The sequence below is a fragment of the Acipenser ruthenus genome, chromosome 1 (genome assembly GCF_902713425.1).
Source record: "Acipenser ruthenus chromosome 1, fAciRut3.2 maternal haplotype, whole genome shotgun sequence".
Lineage (NCBI taxonomy): Eukaryota > Metazoa > Chordata > Actinopteri > Acipenseriformes > Acipenseridae > Acipenser > Acipenser ruthenus.
In genome coordinates this window covers 3,174,667-3,195,760 of record NC_081189.1, presented here as the reverse complement: position 1 = coordinate 3,195,760, position 21,094 = coordinate 3,174,667, and the positions used below count along the sequence as shown (strand labels likewise).

The 21,094-nt window shown below is 39.7% G+C and overlaps 1 protein-coding gene across 3 annotated transcripts in view; it reads right to left on the bottom strand.

Moving 5' to 3' along the window:
• Window positions 1–11,783, bottom strand: part of LOC117404069 (atos homolog protein B-like) — a 40,000-nt gene extending 28,217 nt beyond the window's left edge. For 2 of the 3 annotated variants that reach the window (XR_009329512.1, XM_034926194.2), the window contains exons 1-3: window positions 11,669–11,783; window positions 11,444–11,520; window positions 997–1,111 (exon numbers count right to left, since the gene is read on the bottom strand). The gene's annotated coding sequence lies outside the window, so the exon portion shown is untranslated. The remainder of the gene's footprint in view (window positions 1–996; window positions 1,112–11,443; window positions 11,521–11,668) is intronic. The other variant, XM_034006741.3, reaches the window with a different exon arrangement.
• Window positions 11,784–21,094: the final 9,311 nt, after the last annotated feature.

The window sequence follows — 21,094 nt, the reverse complement described above, 5'->3', positions numbered from 1 at the left end:
ATTTCTATTGGGGTTTACAGTAAAATATTTACAGTACAACAAAGTCATTTGGAAAAAAAAAATAACTAAAAGGCTTCAAGGTGGGAGGAAGCTACAGAAGAAAACAAACTGTACTGTCAACAAGGCTGTCTTTGTGAACAAGCGCATTCTTTTTTCAGGTTAGGCAAGTCATAACAGAGCACGCCCCAGGTTTAACCTTGCTGGGGCATGTGCTGAGCTGTGGAAGAGAATGCCCCCTGCTGAGCCGCAGACACCACTTCCTGCCTCACCTGCTGCTCCTGGAGTGATTAGCACATCAACCTGCCTATGAGATCTGATGAGATGGGAGTCCAAAGAGACAATGTATGGGTAGCTTAAACAAATCAGAAACCTGCTTCATAAGCATCAATGACCTTTGGTTTACAACTCATGATCCAACTGGCTCCAGAGCCTGGTGTCTACCAGGTGAGCTAAAGAAGGGGCTCATTCAACTGTAAAGAGTGTCAATATATATTCTGTCCCTACCAAACTCATACCCCACCCTCCGATTACAAAACACCAAACACACCAGTAGTTTACTGTGATATTTTTACAGTGATGATTTTAACAAGCGTTCTACTTACCCCCAGACACCAATGACACCTACGGTACAGTGTGCAAACCACAAGATTATGCAGGAATTGGTGATGTTTTTAATTTAAAACAACAGTCATTCTAAAGAAAAGACTGCCTGGCACACATAAGGGTGCAGTGATATCTGGAGAAATGGATGATTTAACTTTACCAGTGTTATCCAGAGGCAACACCCCCACAGCACTTCACTTTCCAAACACAGTGTTACAATGCAAAGAGCCCAAAGCGATCTGTGGGTGAATGCCTGTGAAAGCTGCTGAGAAGGCTGATTTCAGCCAGGATTCTTCTGTATCAACTGGTACTTTACATGTGATATAGAAGACAGCACAAGCACACTCCAATACCAAACACCCCTTTCCCCTTTAAAACATAACTTCTACTCACCCGGTGGGCAAACTTTCCTTCCACGTCCTGAATACTGATCCTGATTTCTATCTTCTTTTTTTAGAGCTGTCGTGTTCCAGATTCCAACATTTTGGGCTCTTCTCAATAAACTCTCCTAAACAGAGCAAATCGCATCACAAGAAACACTTTATTGTCAAGAGGCTTCTGAAGATATTCAAAATGCCTGGTTGTTTTTAGTTTAGTGGTTGTTTTGCTATTCTGGGATTCTCTCTCCCTCTTCCCCCCATTAACTAGAATACAATGAATGCAGTTCACACTGGCAACCCCTTTCGCTCGCTCTCTCAATCTCACGGCTGCAACTCAGCTAGCCTTTTCAGCTCATTTCCTACCAGCTGATAAGTGCAGGCTTGCTCCGTCAGCAGTGAAAGCACACAGAGGCTGGAACACTGCCTGGCAATTGGCCAGAGGCAGCTGCAGCAGCTTTTCTGATTGGCAGGCTGGGTTTCCAGTCCTGTCAGGGAGGCCCGCCCACCTTGCTCAGCTTGTGTCTAGTTCTACAGAGGGGGATGTTCCAAAACAGAACCGAGAACCAGCCCACAAGTTTGGAGATGTAACACCCCACTAATCACTTCCCCCCTCACCCTCACCCTCACCCTCACCAACCCCCACTGAATCTAGGATCCAAAACACAGAAACTGCACAGACCACTGCTTAAGGGGTTTGTACTTGTCAGTTTGAGCAACAGTTTCATAAGAGTGCACAGACTTTTCAGTTTGGAAACCAGAAAGGTTTCTTCACAGGTGTGGTAGACAGCATGTACAGGGTTATGATGTTTCTTCTAAAAGTTAAACTGCTATACTATATAAATATTTCTGGAGCTGCCTCCAACTCCCACACATTACCTCCTTTACTGTATTAACCATGATTCCTTTGATAAAAACACTGATAAAATATTTAAAGACAGCCACAGGTTATATAAAGTATAAAGCACGCCATAAACATTTAAAAGTGATCAGAGTACAAACTGTATTTAAATACCAAATGGTATGTCAGATGCCTAAAGTGTTCTGTCATAGGAACACATTTATTAGCTTCTGAATAACTGTACATGTAAGAAGAGGGATACATCTTTTCCATAACTGGAAGAATGGGAGTGGCTACAAATAAGAGGGTGCCCCTCCCCTTTCTCCCCACTGCCCTGCCCACCCTCTGGGAAGCTGTCTGATAACTGCTGGAGCCAGACACGCTGTAAATAGACACCGTGTAGGCTCTTGTGTAAGAGAATGGTGAGAACCTGGAATTGAATTTTTTTTTTTCCACATGTATCTAGTGAACTGCTTATACAACTGTGAAGAAACTTGCTGGCCACAAATTATTCAGCGTACCAGAACCTATACAGAGTATGTCTGTGTGTCTCTGTCACACTTACATTTTTATACATACATACAAAGCAAGAAGCACTTATTAACATGTGGTGAAATCTGTAAAGAATTTCGTTGAGAGCATCAGAATCTGGGACTATGTGGAGGTTGTCTTTCTGTGTGTCACAATGGATGTACTGTAGGTCAGGATGTTCCACATTCTCAGAACAGCACCCATTTTGTATTTGTAGCCAAGGTGGGGGGTGTATGTCACTATAATAGCTATGAAAGTGAATTCAGTCTGCATAGTATGTGATCAAACAGGACACAGGACACAGAACCCAACATACATACTTAACACTGTGTACAAACAAAGTATCCTGTATCGTGAAAGGGTGGGAGTGATGGGGGTCGTGGATAAAGACTATGCAGTACTGTGAAGTAAGAGAGGCCCTGCTTGACTAGCTGTATAGAGAGACCGTACACAAAAAGGACAGATTGACCTGGATGCAGAAGCAGCTCCAAAAAACTAAACAAAATGATGCTTGATGAGCAAAATTAAACAGTTTATTCCTACTGAATCTCAGTCAAAATGCAGGAACATTAGATTTTTTAATAAGAAATAATGGGCCCAGTTTGCAAAATTTGCACCCAAAAGGAAAGATCATTGTTTTAGGAGCAGGTAATCCTAGCTCGTTTCTGACCAGTTTTAATTGAATTATTGTTTTGGCGTACAATAAAAACACTGCTCATTCCAGTAGAACCCAGAGCAGACTTTCATTTCCAAGACAAATGGAACCATGAATTAGCAGCACCCTGTCTTCAGCAGCCACAACAGTTCAGTCCTGCTGACAAGCAGTTCATTAAAGTTTCACACGACACTTCAAACAAACAGCCGTACGGTAGAAGAAACCGGAATTGATCTGATGCGTTTTTTGGAGTATAGCGTGGATTAATGTTGCATCAAGACTGTATGTCTCTCTCCTAATTGATTAACATAATTGGAGGCTTTAAAAGGATAACCGTCTCTCTGCCATATCAGGTAGCAGACCTCCGATATGCTGGCACTGCTGTATCTGAGGTTTGAAAGAAACCTGACAGTGCTGATCCAGCAGTTTACTGGCAGCCCCAGCTTGTCATTCTTCATAAGCTTGACAGACGAGGGTCTGCAGCCACTGCAGCTTGGACTCTGATCCTCTTTGCAGACGTGAATAGGGGTTTGGCCATGTCAGTTCTTAGAGAATCACAAGGTGCTTGGGGACACAGACTGGGGAATTTAAAGATTTCTTGCTTTATGAACAGCAAGAGAGCAATGCACGTTGTATTGGCTATGTTCTGTTTAAAGGTTCCAGGTTTTGCCCTGGCTTAAACCCTCCTGCCGTAGTTAGTTTTATTTCCGTTACACACTACGATGACAGAAGATCAGAGAAAGGAAAAGTCAGAGCTTTGACATTATGACCCAATACTGCACTCACAAAGAAGACCAAAGATTATTTGGCTTTACCTGCATTTATACTTTGCAAATGTTCAGTGCTGTATAGTCAAGCTCCTCAAACCCTATCTCTGAGACGAATCTAACTACAACTTTCACTAGAGAGCAGCAAGCCTGCTGTGGCGCGAACTACATTTCACTAGCACACTGCAGGAGAAAACCCATCATTAAGAAAAATGCCCCCAGTGTGTTTATTAAAAAACCTCTCCCAGGGGGCGGCGCACAATTGGCCGAGCGCCGCCCGGAGTCGGGAGGGCTTAGGTCGGCCAGGGTGTCCTCGGCATCTCCGCTCACCAGCGACCCCTGTAGACTGGCCGGGTACCTGTGGGCCTGCCTGCAAGTGGCCCAGAGCTGCGTGGTCCTCCGACTGGTAGCTGCATGGCGGGCCTGCAGAGTGAAAAGAACTGGACGGCTGACGGCACAAGTTTCGGAGGACATGTGTGCTCGTCTTCGTCTCTCCCGAGTCAGCGCTGGGGTTGCAGCGGTGAGCCAGGATTAAAAAAAATTGGGCATTTCAAATTGGCAAGAAAATGGGGTATAAAACAATTGCAGATTCCAAATGTATTTAAATATATATATATATATATATATATATATATATATATATATATATATATATATATATATATATATATTCTAAAGGAGACTATTAGCAAATCCCATGTAAAGGCATTCACACCACCTGATTCCCAGCATTTCAAAATTCAACATTAAAACTATTGATGCGAACTATGGGACTGATTTCTACAAATAACGTTTGTGTTTTAGGCTTTAACAATGTTTCTTTCAAAACTGCACACTGAGACCTAGTGGAAGAGCACTAGACACAAATAATTAAATTGCTAAAAAACACGGATTGGCAGTCATACGTCTTCACTTTCACAGGATTCCAAATCTCGTTATCCAGCAATAACAAGACACAATACAGTTTCCTTTCATCACAAAGATCCCCATTTACAGCACACCCTGCAGCAGAATGACTGATTCCATTGAAGTCAGACAAAACAGAACATAATAGACTTGAAGTTAAAATCCAGTTCCTTAATAATGTCTGAGCCAATGGTCTTCTTTCCTAGTATAAAAGACTGTAACCGCTATGAAGACTGTGAACTCCCCGGACACTCACTGTACCCGGGACTTATTGCTTAGATTTCTGAGCAGAAAAGGATTTAGCAGACAACCCTACCAACAGCGGTCCCCCTGTCTGGTATCGAATTGGAAAAACGCAATTAGCAACACAAAATTAAGTACAGTACCCTATCGTTTAAAAAACAGTGCTGGAATCAAGTAAAGAGGTTAAGAACTCAAGAACATTTCCGAATGAGAGGAGGCTACGCTGCTCATCTAAGCTCCTCTGGTTCCTAGTAGCTGATTGACCTCAGAACTATCAAGTTGGGTCTTAAAGGACCCGAGTGATTCTCCTCAACAATACGGCTGTGTAACCCCATTCCATCCCCTCACCGCTCTCTGTGTGAAGCAGTGTCTCCTTCCATCTGTCCTTAGTCTATCTCCACTTGGTTTCCAACTCTGTCCTCTGGTCCTGGTTTCTGTGCTGCACTTAAAGAATTTGTTCAGGTTTCAAGCATCATCCAATATCAGTGACTGACCACAGAGTTTGGCAGTTTACCTTATGCAACCATACATTGTGTCAGAAAACGTAATGCAGCCATACCACCATTTAATCACTGATGTCAGGAACTGTAATCATGTACTGTGAATTGAGTCACAAAATGTAATGCATACAGGCAGAAAGTGTAATTATTTCAACAACAAAAGTCTGCAAATAAAAAATAAAAAAGCCTGATTTTAATGTATTATATATTCATGTAACAAGACCATTCCTGGTATATTATCTAGGATATTATTCTTTGAGGCTGCATTGCAAAAACAGTGTGCAACAGTCCTGAGTGTTGCAAAGTATTGTTGCACTGGTACAATACTTGGAATGCTGGGTTAAATGCAAACTCATTGTCTGAGCAAGCAAAAAAAAAAAAAAAAAAAAAGGGCTCACCAGTCTGATGCAAGACATCCTCAATATTGATTTTTAGTTCTCCTTAATTCTTCTTATTATTTGTTTAACAGGCTAGGTTACAGTACGTCATACAAACACACACGTACTGCTTTATATTATTACCAGAATATCTTTGAGGGGAACTTACTTTTCTAAGAGCCGTGCCATGCTCCTCAGAGGTGGGAGTGTTGCCATGGCATAGTCTCAGAGTCCAACCTGCATGTCACCCTGACAGCAGCCTGTGTTCTGAACTAGAATGAAAAGGGCTGCATAACCACAGAGACACAGCTAACAAGGCTGCATTTTCTGTGACAGGGCAACGACCTCCCTTCCAGGCACTGCTGGAGCTGCTCTCCGAACCTGCCATCGCTCAGAGGGCGCCTGCCTGCCAGCAGCACGTGGCTTTGAGCTTTTCTCACACAGAATAATTTAAGATACTTTCTTTTTCAAGTTTAATAGGCACCCAGGACTCAAAAGCATCAGAATACTTAATTGCAGAGATAAATGTGGCATCACAGAATAGGTCGAGGGGAGCACAGTGAAGCACAGCACATACTAGCTAGAAGGACAGGCTGTTTGTATTTTTTATCCTGCGGTGCATCCACACTCCCTACTGTAATGCAGTTTAACCCATTTCATTCAGCAGCGAAAGTGCATTATTCTGGTGGCAAGTTTCCCTAACTCCCATTTACCTAATCTTACCCATAGAGGTATTTCTGCTTCCAAATGAATTCAGACTTTTTTGTTTGTTATTTATTTATTACTGTGTAGAGTTTTGGACTTAGCTCCCTGATTTGAATGAGGCAAGCAGTGATTACACACTTCCTAATGGAGACTGGTATTGTGTGTGAAAACGGTACAAATGCCTTAAGCACAGACCCATCATTACGCAGGCAAGAGGTCCAGATCATCACAGTATAGCACAGCAGCCCCGTCTGGTTTAGTGCACAAAAGCACAGAGCCATACTACAGTATATCATGCCATCAAAATCCCCAGGTCAGTAAACTGTACACTTCTAGTCTAAGCCAAGACACCACCGTTTCGCTTCCCCATTTTGCTCTCTACAGTACACGCAAGAGTATGCATCTAAGAATGCAAAAGCTTATCCAATGCAGCACTTTTCTAATACTTCACCGCAGCAGTTCCAATGACTTTCCTGACAGGATCCCCGAGTGGGAATGCCTGGAATCCATGGACAAGCCGCAGTGAGCTCCACTTGGAATGCTGCACAAGCACGCTCCACAGAGCCACATAAGGACCTGTGTGTGCCCGCCTATCACAGCACCGGCCACACTCCAGCCTGGGTGTCTTAAAGGAACACTGCGTCCTGTTTTTCAGTCTCAGTTATTTTGCAATTGGACCTCAGGCTTCAGCAGACTATCTACAGGCTAGCAAATGTATAACTGGAATGCACGAGCAGCAGCAGCAGCAGCAGCAGCAGGACATGTTTAAAAGGAACAGGGACACATTCTCCTCGTCTGTCATTTGCGATTACAGTAGCTATTGGCTAGCTCATATTCTACTCTTCTGCAGTGTTACATGTTACATGACTTCCTTTAAAATATTCAGGCAGAGAATCTGACAATGAGTCAGGTTGGCAAATGTTTCTGTTAGTCACTTTATATTAGTGTAAATACACAGTAAGCCAAAATGTTTGCGATATACATAAGCTTTTCTCAAGAGACCATCTAGATTACACAATAGTGGCACAGCACATAAGGCTCTGTACAAAGAAAATATTTAAATGTTAAAGAGATTGTAGCTAACAAAATAATACTATACATTTCCCACCACATGTACCTTTCTTTTAATTTTAAAACATGGCCTCTGGTACTACACGAGGTTTCATATATCTCTGTTTGCAGGCTTGCTTTCAGATGGGCCTGCACTTTCTTGGTCAGTCCAGAGCAGTTTTTTAAATTTTTTTATTTAGTAGCCACCAGCTGCTTCCCCTATTGACTGGACTATTTTGCAGCCAGGAAGATGCTTTGACCACAAAGACAGACACTGTTGAAAGAAAAGACCTAGGAAGTGAAGCAGTAACACATTTCTATAGTGTAGAACCATACTAGTGTAGTTTACAATAACGTGTGTTTTTTTCAAACCTGTATAACTAATGGAAGTGAGAAACAGGTCCGATTTATTAAATGGTTTTATTAGCTACAACTAACCTTTTTTTGTAGCCGGTATCAAATTGTTTGGCATCCGTAATGTGAACCGCGCCCGTGTACATTAAAAATAGTTTCAATTAAATTCTGTTTGAAGGGACTCCGAGGTAAACCATGACTAAATATTACCATGGTGGGAAGTCAACAAAATCCCATTGCAGAGCACTTAGAAAACTATCTGATGATTCATGCGTCACCATTAGGCATGGCAATACTCCCTGTGAGCTAATGAACCAAGGATAACTCAATTACACTCAACCTAATCCCACCCTGTAAGCGTGTTATTATTATTATTATTATTATTACTAACCTGCAATAAAGACTCATGAACAATTCTAAATGGTTGTAGGAGATCCTGTGTGGATTAAAGGGGGTCTCGGTTACCAATGCAAGTCTCTTACCTGCTCTATGGGGAAAACTTTGATTTTTCTTCACAGGTACGTAGGGCTGAAATATATGTGTGGTGCTCAGAACACGTTTATAATCTTTATAATCTTAGAGACAAAAAAACAGAAAAAGAAAAGAGGGCTAGCTATTGGAAGTACTGAATTGTTTCAGATGTGTCTTATTTAGGTTGACATTTATAAGGGTTTTAATACTAAGGATCTCTCTGTAAACAAGGCCAAAAGGCACTATTTTGGTCAAACAAACAAATAAATAAATAAATACATAAAGTACAAAGTGAGTTGCAGGCTATAGGGCGCATCCTGCACTCCACGCGGATTACCTTTTTTGAATGATATATCTTTATGGGGTTTCTAGTATTACCTGGCAACGCTATATATCAGTTTTGTGTAATAAAGTGCGAGCATTCATTACGACAGGCAATGTTGCCATAACAGGAAACTCAGTGACCAATGTCATTCCCTCACACCGAGCCAAGAGTGAAGTCTATAAATGAATCCCAGGAGACTACTTCATCTTATTTTCTGTGAAGTTCATTTGGTGAGCTGGAGCGAGTTCAAGATTTGTTTTAGAACTGCAGGTATTTAAACAACTGTCAACATCTTCTAAAGATAAAAAGAAAAGTGGCAATGCTTTATACTGAGTGTCAGAAATAAGTGTTTAATTAATATACAATTAACCATTTGCTGAAGTTTAGTTCCATGTTAATGAAAAGTCTATAGATATGCCATGCATGTGTGTATCTATCATTAGACTGCCATTTGAGCTCATATTCCACATGTATTTTGAGTATGTCTTTGAGCACAGCAGTTTCACTCATTCCAGGTTTTAATCAGCCATTGACGTAAGTAAACCTCGTTGGTCCACTTGAGCTGGAATGACCCATATCTAATTAACAGCTGAAATAATGGCACACATTAACAACAAATTTACCCCAGCACCATTTTGTAAGGAAAAAAAAATATTGTAGCATTACCTGCAGCCAAGAAACAACTAAATTGCATGCAGAAGCTCTTTAATGAATCCCCCCATGTTATTTACTGGTATTCTTTTTATAAAACAATGCTTTTTGAGTACTTTAATTTGTTTAATTAAATAATTTGGTTGAAAACCAGGTTTAGCTTTGTTCCAGTGTTTATCTTGAACACAAAGATACAATTTCATAGGCTGCAGTTAGGGGGATCACCTTTTCAAAATGCAAAAACAGGACACCTGCCATTTCTTATGCGGAGGTATATCTACATTTTTTTAAAACCTTTTCTACTGTTTCCCTTGAAGAGTGAGTGAGCGAGGGAGTGAGTGGGGGGGGGGGGGGGGTGCTGAATCAAGATATATACATACTTTTTTGTACTGTTTCAACTGGCGAGCGAGCGAGTGTAAGGCATTGCAAAATAATGCGTCAGGGGTGGTGCTATGATGTGCTATAAACAGATATGCTATGGTTTGATTGTGGCACTAACCTGTAAGATTGCACTGTTTCTATGAATTCGGGACAAATGCTGTCCCGGAGGCATTAAGCCTGGGACCGGGACTTGATCTTTACATTATGAGATTGTCCCGCCCAATTAGGGACGGGTGGTCACGCTAGCTGCAGTGTGGCACTGAAAGTTGGGGGAGGGGTCTGCTGAATGTTCCTCTAAAATGTATTTTAAGCATTTATAAAATTGATTATAAATCACATCCCCATTCGAACCTATCAGCAGCAATTACACTTTGAATTGTACTTAGAATGTAGATCTCGTACTCAGAATGTCAATGACAAAGCATTCTGAACATTAAACAGGGTCTATGAAAACTGATTAAGTACGTTAATATCAGGTTGTTGGCTGTTTTTTCCTTAGTTTAATGACTTATGATATGTTTGTAAGTGTTTGGTGGCTCCAAGCTGAGAGTGAACGTGATTAGAGATAGCCACCGGACACTTACAAACATACTGTCAAAGTCAGAGTGTAAATACAAAAAATGGGATTTCAAAAAGCTAGGAAACTTCTACAACAAGGCCCTTGGTGCATATATTATTCTGTGTATTATTTCAATCATATATATAGCCTTCATCTGAGGCTACTGTCTTTAATTGAACCACAAGTCACTGAGGGAATACCTGACCTGCAAGCTCAGTGCCATGAACTTTACCAAGTTTGATCAAGTCAGGACAAGTCAGGACAAGTCAGGACAACTTCTTGCTACATTTGGCCAGCCTTAATATTTGCCACCTTTATTCTGACCTGCTGTATGGGACAAACAGACTATGTTGCATCTGAAGACAACTATTGTAGGTGCCATACATCTGGTATCATCTAAATCATCTGAGCTGTTCTGGCGACACATACTTTGTTCTGATAGTCTAGTGGTTTGGATAATGAAAGTAACATTATAAATGTTGCTTTGTGGCGTGGTATGTCATAATTTGACCAGTCAGATCCCAGAGAGCAACTAATGAAATTAAAAATAAATAAATAAATACATAAATAAAAGTTAGACATCATGCATGTTTTTTTCAGACATTTAGCCACGCTAGCTTACTGTGGGAGCATTCCATTGCTTTTGTGACAGGAAATTCTCAATACCAGTACTTCTCGATCCCTAAGTGGGGGGAGTTTTTCCAAACAGTGTTATTACAGATGTATTATTCAGACATGAGGCTTTCCTGTCACCGTGACATATTGGCACTCCAAGCCATCCAGATGTATCATCACAACCTTTCTGCAGGAACGACTCGCAGTGAAAATATTGTGTGTTAAGATTAAAACGCTTAAAATCAGAAGGACCTTGAGATCTCTTAAATTGTAAAATGTACCATTGTGAATGTCTGAGCTGCCATGGTCGTCAAGGTGAGTCACAGTTTTAGTATTCGATTACTGTACCTTTAGAGTAAAACGTCTATAACAACGCAACTAAACAAAAACAAAAAATAGGACATAAACATAAAAACAATAACTAAACCACCAGGTTTTTAACATTATCAAGAAAGCTCTACACAACAAAAGAAAGGCATCTTTAATAAAATAACGAATTAGTAATCGTTTATTGTGTATATTCTTTACTTACCCTTACACAACTGGAAAAGTCTAGCACCAAGCGGGCCAGCACTTACAGGGTTACAACGACAACCCCCTTCCGTCCCTCTGCAGAAATCAACACAACAAGATGATTTTAACCCAGGGCGACTGGTATAAAACTGAATGATGACATTTAAATTCAGCCAGTGTCGTCCCACTTGCACAGCAGAACGACGTTTTCAAATAAAAAAAGAAGTTCGTTACTGTTACAAACCTCCTCAGTGGCCCCCTCTTTCTCTCTTCCTCCGTCTCTCTCTCTCTCTATCTCTCCTTTCTTTTCGTGGCACCCACTTATCTCAATTTGTCTCCTCTCAGCTGTTTCCTCAGCGCCTCCGCCCCAAAATATGGCTAGGTCCCTTTAAAAAAAACGTTTCCGGGTTTCTCTCTTGGTTTTCCTCTTCTAGCCGAAACTAACCCGCCCCCAAAGCCAAGGGATTTGCTACACTCTTCAAAGCTGACCAATCGGTGGCCAGAAGAACGCCTTTTTTCAAAAAATATATATTATTCATGACATCAGTGGTCTCTGATTCGTTGGAGGGTGTGAGGCAGCGCTAAACGTCAGCATGTGAATAATCCGGGGCCCGCCCAGTACACGTGCTGTGTTGTCTTTCTCCCCTTGCTTGAAATTCATACAACCAGAGTGACAGATAACAGCAAGGGGAAAGCCTGGGATAAGGGACCGCTGCCGTACTCGTCGATTTCACAGGGACGCAGTTCCTTGTCTAATGCAGTGCATTGCAACTGTAGCACTACACCCGCGTTGTGGAAAAAAGCTACCAAGAACGACAGCTGTATAATTCACTCTGCCTGCGTGCCCTCTACACCTTCCTGGTTGTGTTGAGTGCAGTAGTTCCGTCTTCTGTATGTTGTAATCGTAGCCTCTGACGATTCAAGCGTTTTTGTATGACACAGATAGACAAAATGAGCTCTTAAAGCAGCGGTGTCGCATTATTGGAGTTTAATTATCGTACGTCAGATTAAGATGTCTTTGTGTTGTCTGTATTTTGCGATAGGCGTTTCATGTAGAATACCCACCTTGTTAAATGTTTTATATACTGTTTTGTTTGTTTATATTTCAAACGGGACATCAGCGTCCCATCTAGGTGGACATTTGCCATCCAAATCTGAACCGAAAATATTTGCATCTTCAGGAGGTTAGAAATGCCAAAAGTAAATTGACGTTTTCCGGATGGTAACTTTTAACAATAACTTTTTATCGGCTAACTTCAATCCCCTGAAACGGTCATAGCCAAAGATCCACAGAAAAATGTGAGAAAGCTGTCTTGCTGAAAAGAAAACAAAAGTACAACACTTTTAATGGAGCTATGGTCTTAAGTATTACATTTATTAAGTTTGCAATAATGTGCTGTTTTCTAACAAAACCATTTAATTATTCAGGAAGAAAACATAAACTGTTTATCTTGTCCCTTACAAGATAAGTACAGGGTGTGGCCTTTCTATTAGAACGAGGCAGGGTGTTCCCAGTGAAGTGATCACACACAGTGCAGTACCACCCCCTGCAACTCCCTGTGCTCTTTCCTGCTTGATAAAGCCTTCTGTCCACTATGTGCATTCTGCTTTTTGGATTATTTTGAGTGACGCTTTCCGGATGTCTACTAAGTCCTCTGCATCCATCATCTTCCCCCACAATGGTTCACAATTTGCAGTTGCTGTCAGGGATACAGATGCTTTGACTACCAGTAACCTTACAAATAAACCCAAACGTCACTTCCCAGTATATATATATCTCTTGCCCGATGAGCCCTGGAGTGTATGAGGCTCGTAAGCCACACTGGGGCAGTGCACAGCCCTCCAGCTGCTCTCTCTTCAGCCTGCTGTATAAAAAAAAGACTTCAAAACCTTTGGACCACAGAATGCTAGAGCTCTGTGTTGCACAGCCATATTTCAAATGCCTCTATTGCACACTGCAGCTACTTTTTAATACATGCAATGGTTTTAACATTTTAAATGTTCTTATATCAGAATCCCATAGCGGTCATCATTAGATTGGATATTCATCATCATTGATGTTAGCAGAGAAAGATTATCGGAATGTCATGTTGGTAAGAAAAAAAAAAAGGAAAAAGCAGTAGGTATTTTTATCATGGTCATAAAATGTAAAATGATAAGTCACTTATTAATGTAGGTGGTGGAGCAGAATTGCATGAGCTGAATCAGCAGTAGGGTTAGTAAAGAGCAAGCCTCCCATCCCCCACTGCACACACATCTTCACAGAGCTCAGACTTCACAAAGAGATTAAGTATGGGGGACTGGGAAGACATATTAAGCAGAAATAATAATACTGATGAAGATTATTAGAATTGTTTTTTTTTTCCAGTTTTGTTTGTTCTCAATATACTGCCAAAACATTTCCGCTATATATACATTCACCAGCAAGCAGTGCTGAAAGGGTTAAATACCATTTCATTCTCGTTGCACAGGCTGCTCTCAATCCCTTGCACTCATTTGACTCTACTGTTTTGCATCACCCTGTAGAATTAACTCATTCTGCTTCATAAAGCTGAATGAAACCTGTTGAATAATGTGACATTAACATATTGAATTAGGCACTGCTTTGTAGTTTTCCATATATATAATGAAAAACTGACAAAAATGGAACAATGTCACATTTCGAAACCTAACATGAAATACTGTACTGCTACCTTTGTAACAGCATTTTGTAGTTTCTTTGATTACATGATGTTAAATAAAATATCTAAATTATGTTCCTACAGTTTTTATTTGTATTTGGTCTCGATCCTAAAATTCTAGGTGATGCAAAACGTTTGGCCATCGCTGTAGATTTGTTTGTTTGAGTGCTGCTGGCAATAGTAATATACTGAATAACCCAGGGTGCCATAACCATTTCCTGTGTTCCCAATGAGACATGCAGCCTAGACGTAAACAATCAAAAATAAACAAATTAACAATTCTTTCAACTCCAGTCTCTCCCAGCCAAAGATGTCACCAGAATGGTAAGGAGGCTATTATAGCCACTCCCTTTACGATGGCAGAATTGCTTAATCCAAACCCCTTTATCGTTGATACATACCGTAACCTCACTCCCAATAATCTGTTAATCTTGAGCCTGGCACACCTAAACTGCAGGTTCCACATTAACACACCCACGTGGTTTACCTTGGGCTCGTCAGATATTGCTAATAGCGATGCAAGGTCAGGCCTGTTCTGTTCCTGATTATTGCATGAGAGGCCTGGAATGCACACCAGGGTCTGAAACACAGTGCTGGAAATGGAAAGAGATGCTGCTTTATTCAGCACTGGTGCTACTTAATGAAACGGTGTAAATTAGGGATGCACATTTGCAGCTGCACCAGTGTGTAACGTCACAGACGGTTCTGGCACGTCCCTTTTGTGCTACAAGTCATTAGATCCTTTTGCATGGAAGGCCTCGGTTGCAAGGGTGTTCGGTTCTTTGATGGACCCAGATTCAGTTCAGATGTGTTTGCACACTGACGATGGGAATGAGAATGTAGAGATGGGAGCCCAGCTAACAAGATTGAAGTTTTTTTGCTGGTATCAGGCTTTTGAAGATTGTCACCCGCACCTGACCCAAGACTGTCACAGCTACTGGAAGCAGGCTGATCTTTGGGGAAACAAACTGAACATTTGTGAAACTGCAACAAATATTGTAGCAACTGTACTGTGTTTTGAAGAATATACAACCATTAGAAAATATCATCTTTTTAAATTAGACTCTTTTAAAGAGCCTCAAAACATTCTGATCCAGCGAGAGCAGAATGGCAGAATCTGTGGAGCACAGTTAATATGCTAGAAGCAAACAAACTAGGTTTGATTATAGTAAGAAAAAACAAAAGTATTTAAATAAATAAGAAACCTAATATAATAACGTTAAGTAAATGTATGAGCAGTCCTAAGTTTTAATATTCAAGGTTGCATTTGCTGCTCATTAAAAATTCACCTCTTGCCTTCTGTGTGTATCAATGAAGTACAATAGAATTGCAGTTTATAAGAGATTGCTATATTGACGTATCTGAATTAGAACTACATGTTATAAAATCCTTTAACGTATACACTGTAACTCTAACAGTAAACTTGCTGAAGGAATACAGCTAATGTTGTAACCTCGTTCTCACCTTCTTGTAGTAAAAGCAGTGTTGAAGATGACTCATTGGTTTTGGCCGATGAAGCAGCGATTTTTTGATGGTCAGCGATTTAAAAGTCAAGATCCTCTCTATAATGAGCGATCTCGTTAATATTACGAAATACCTTTCGGATAACAGAAGATAGGAGTTTATCTTACAGTAATCATTTTCTATATATAACAGAAATGAATTAGAACCTGTCAGGAAGAGATGGGAATGGAAAGCGTAGGACGTGTTAATACGTTAAGTTAGATATTGGTTTGAAATAATGAGTATTGAAAAATGCTTACGATAGTGTTTCATATCAATCAACTCTAAAATTGGCAAAAAGCAAAGGTTGTCTTAAATGCTTTGACTGGATTTTGTATGAACAGTGAAGAAGGTCAGACACAGTTCAGTCACTATAACACTATTACATTTTAATATGTTAATTCTAGCCTGTATTTAGATATAAATAACTGCACCTTCCCTTAAAATCTTGACAGATTTATCAATGGGGTAAAATAATATTACAATTTCTAGGAGCAACTGTTATACTGAAGTACCTTAATTAGAAATACATCTTATAATGCCATTTAAAGATAAACTGTTGAAAGAACATAGTAAAAGTTTATTATAACAGAAGCATGGCGTTGACAATATTGAAAACATATTGTTAAGATACATTTGTGATAATGTTCATTTAATTTAATTAATTTAAGAATTAGTTCAGTTTCTTCAACTAAACAAAAATTATTTTAGACATTACAGTATCAATTAAACTAAAGAATATACATGTTTAGTTTATATAAAGGTTTTACTGCAGCAATAAACAGAGGTATTTATTTACATGGAAACTGAAGAATTTAAAAGTGACAGAATTAAATGTTTGTCTCAGACACACAGTAGAATTCCGGAAGGGCATCAGACCTTCAAAAAATAAAGCTTAGTCTTTGTTACCTCAAAGCAGGATTCGGTGCTGGCTCTTAAAAGCGGGATTTGCCAACCTTGAATGATAACACTATGTAACACAATTTTTGTTCCTGGGTAGTAAGTGTTATTTCCTAATTGCTTATGCCTCAAAAGTATAGAACATGGCTATTATTCACCACAAACTTTGCTTTTGCGATCAGGACAGTGGTATTTTGAAATTTACCTATTTTCCAGACAGGAGTATGTATCTCATTATATTATAAGAAAATAATGAGAGCTGAGTTATAAAAGTTAGGATGTAAGTGTTTTTTTGTATTATCTGAAAAGATTCCGGTCCAGGCGTCTCTTGAATCGGCCAAAAAACGACTTCATGCGGTGAATTTGGAAAGTGCTTACAGTGGAGTTTCATATTAATTAAAACACTAGCCTTGGCAAGTAAACAAGGTGTGTGGAAACCTGCTGGTGCAGGCAACTTTTAGAAACAGAGAGAGAGGTCAGGCTTGGACCAAGCATGGTACAAGTTAATACAAGGCTATTATATTGAACATGTTTATTATAGCCTGCATTTAAATGAAACTAACTGAACTAACCCCTGCATGCTTATTCAAAGGCTTGTCATAAACTCGTACAGTCTTTCTGATCCACACTTTGTTAATATACCTGTATATGAAAATAAACTAAACTGAAAAGGTGACGAGAGGTGTTACTGAGAGAGAATATATTAGGCTCAGGTTAATATAATCACACAGATAGATGATGTTATATATATATATATATATATATATATATATATATATATATATATATATATATATATAAAATAGCATCTCTTTTAATACACATATAAACTTGTATGGTATTGTGAGGTATTATAGCAAGGATTCTGTTAACTGTGTTTCACCTGACTTTTTAGAAAAAAGGAGGGGTTGAAAGAAGAGAAGCTATGAGATCATGTTCCAATATTTTTGGAAAGAAGTTATATCCAATTAATTTTGAAGGTTGTTATGTAATTCCAATTAGTTTTAAAATCCTTCTAGAATATATCATTAACTCAAAGATAGGAACTGTCAAGGCAGATTGATGATTAGATTTAACTGGGACTCCTGATGTATTCAATGGAGTGAAAATCCTATAAAAACCAAGGTAAAACCCCAGTCAAGTATCGCGCGACTTGCTAACTACAAGCTGATGTGATCCATGCTCTGAAGATCTCTGAAAAACTGATTGCTGTTTGGTCATATTCACAAGTCTCTGCCTTTTGAAGACAGCTCTTATTTTTCGATATATCCTACACTACACTTCCATATACTGGAAGGTAAGCATATATTTGAATTAAATATTTATTTTATATTGAATCATTGCTATAAGGGATAGGATTTATATTTTAGCTGTTGAGAGTGATATATTGAATGTTCGAGACCATAGCTGTGGGCACTTTAGCTTTTTGAAGGATAAGCATATGATAATCATATTTGTATTGCTGTATTGAAGTATTAATGCTGTTAAACCTGTAAAGGCACTGGAATCTCCCAGACTGCCTATTAGCAGGGATCCAAAGTGGCTTGCAACCACTCGATCAATTTTTAAAGCATTTAATAAACCGAAAAGAGCACTACTACGTCTCTGAGTCGTTAAAACTTCAAATTAAATGAGTCTGTGTGATTTTCTTGAATATTAAAAAAGTTTTCTGGACACATAGCCTGCCCAGTGCATGAACAAAACCACTTACAGGAGTTTAAAACATCTCTGTCCTCCTTAAACGCCTCCCCTGGGTTTAAGAGTGTGCTCAGAGCATAGATATAAATAAAAAGAGTACATGCGAAATTCTGACAGTAAACTCAGTCTCCAATACAACCTGCAACCAGATGCTGCCTTTTTGTTTCTTGTTCTAATGGCCCCTGCCCCTCATGATGTGCAGAAACACCCAAACAGAACACCTTGCACTCCGTGGGGAAGTGTTATCAGAGCTTGGAGGAGTGTCACCATTAAATGAGCTCCCCATCACATTAAAGCCTTATCACTTCTAAAAGTTTACTGTAGCAAGCTGTAGTAAGAGCAAGAGACAAAGGCAATCTATGATAAATGCATCTTATACCTTTACTGTGGATTAGAGGGTGCTATATGCAACGTAAGAGCTCAATGTTAGGCTGAAGGAAAACAGTGAGTCTACTTGATCCGGCCGCTCATTTAAAACATTTAAAGTCACACACGTATTCAAAACGACAGTGCTCCTCTATTCTGTTCACATTTAGCCTAAAACATTAACAGATGGTGTATGTTACTACAGGCTAGTGTTCTGTGCAGTCTGTCAGAAAGCGTCGTTGACTTTCCAGTTGGATTACATTGCCTGAATTGGTTTTAGCTGTAGGGAGAACACCCCTCACCCCTGAAACCTGTTTGCTACTATAATTTATAACACTTAAAAACAAACAGATACGCTCATCCTACTACTGTTATCAGCAGCACAGAGGTTCAAGTGACATATTGAATTGGTTGTAGCTAGCACAATAATAACCTTGTATGCACTTACATTTGCTATATACGGCTCAAGTGTGTAGTTTTGAAAGAAACACATGTTGTATCAAACATGTACTTTCATTTTAAAACATGATTAAAGAAAGTTCCCTGTGTCCTTGTCTCTAAGGATGTCTGTTAGTGTTTCACTACCTGGGTCAAGCTGTGTCTTTGGGGTAAAAGCATCTTACAGGCTATAAAGAATGTCAGTCAACAGGGGAGGCAGCTGGTTGGTTAAGTACAGGAAAGAAGGTGCCAAAAGAGGTGGAGATAATTACACTTTTCAATTGAAATGACCAAGGAAGTGTAAGACTAACTGAAAACAGCTGAGTGCTCAATTCAAATGATTGGTTTATGCATCTCCCATTTTTTGGAAATTCTTGCTTTCGTCAGGTTTAGCATAGTTTTACCCCTGTCATATAAATATGACATAATATATTCACTGATATATCACAGTCTGAATAGAAAAAGAAACAGCAGCTTAACAATTCAAAGAGCATTTATCAGATACGTGTGCAATTGAAAATGATTTCAATATACTGTAGCAATCACATAGTCACAGTCATATTTCTGATAGGACCCTAGATTTCAATGTACTGTAGCAATCACATAGTCACAGTCATATTTCTGATAGGACCTTAGATTTCAATATACTGTAGCAATCACATAGTCACAGTCATATTTCTGATAGGACCCTAGATTTCAATGTACTTCGCATAGTCACTTAGTCATATTTCTGATAGGACCCTAGATTTCAATGTACTGTAGCAATCACATAGTCACTTAGTCATATTTCTGATAGGACCCTAGATTTCAATGTACTGTAGCAATCACATAGTCACAGTCATATTTCTGATAGGACCCTAGATTTCAATGTACTGTAGCAATCACATAGTCACTTAGTCATATTTCTGATAGGACCCTAGATTTCAATGTACTGTAGCAATCACATAGTCACTTAGTCATATTTCTGATAGGACCCTAGATTTCAATGTACTGTAGCAATCACATAGTCACTTAGTCATATTTCTGATAGGACCTTCGATTTGCCAGCCTAACCTGTTGCTGAGACACACTTCCTTGCTGACCAGGCCCTCCTTGTACAGCACAGCCCAGTTCTGGTTACTGAATCAACACGCCACTCTCCTGGAAGAAATTCACAAGCTTGCCAACACAAGCACCCTCTCCATCTCCATTCAGGCTGGAGAAGGAAGCGAGTCACTCACCCTTATTGTGCACAAATAAGCTATTGCAGGTAAAAACAAAGTTCCTTTTGTGCAAAAAAAGTCAAAAGCAAAGGCATGCACATTTGGCAGAGTCGTAAGGTTGCTTGCTTTCATTCAATATCATCAATGATGAATAAATCCATCGAAAGGCATAGCAACTATTCCAGCCTTGTAAAAGTATAGCATAAGAAGTCACAATGAAAGACAAGCAGAGCTGGTAATGCACCAATAGTCATTAGAGTATGCATTCTGTCTGTCTGTCAGTCTGTCTGTCTGTCACACTCTACAAGGTGGACAGAACACAAGCTGTATTTGTGTAATTTGATACATACTAAATCAATATTTCTTCACAGAAGAAAGTGCAGTCCTTCGTCTTGGCTCTGAAATGGAACTTTATCATCACTGTGGTTCGGAACATTGGTCATTTTCGGTTTCTTATTTTATTCTGAGGTGTCTAAAAGCATCTTTGTGCTGGGTTAAAGAGCAACTTGGCCCAGGTGTGAACTCTCACAATGATCTTAGCTAACATATTCTTCACATTTCAGTTCTTTATATACCACTTCCTATGTCAGCCATCACATCCTGACGACTCTTTCAAAAGGAGAAAGCACCCCAGTGGCATCAACAGCACCCTTAAACACATCTCCTTTCCAACAACAGCAGGTACACCAGAGAGTAACCGGTAACCTGCCCCCCTGCAAGACAAGAATTACACATGAAGCAAATGTCTACAGGGGGCTGAGTGTGGCAGGGGGGCAATTATATGGTTACACGTGGTTATTAATGAATGTTAACAATACATTGTGAGGCTAGTATAGACATGCAGGCAGTATTTGAATTATATAGATCGTAGTACGGAGTGGT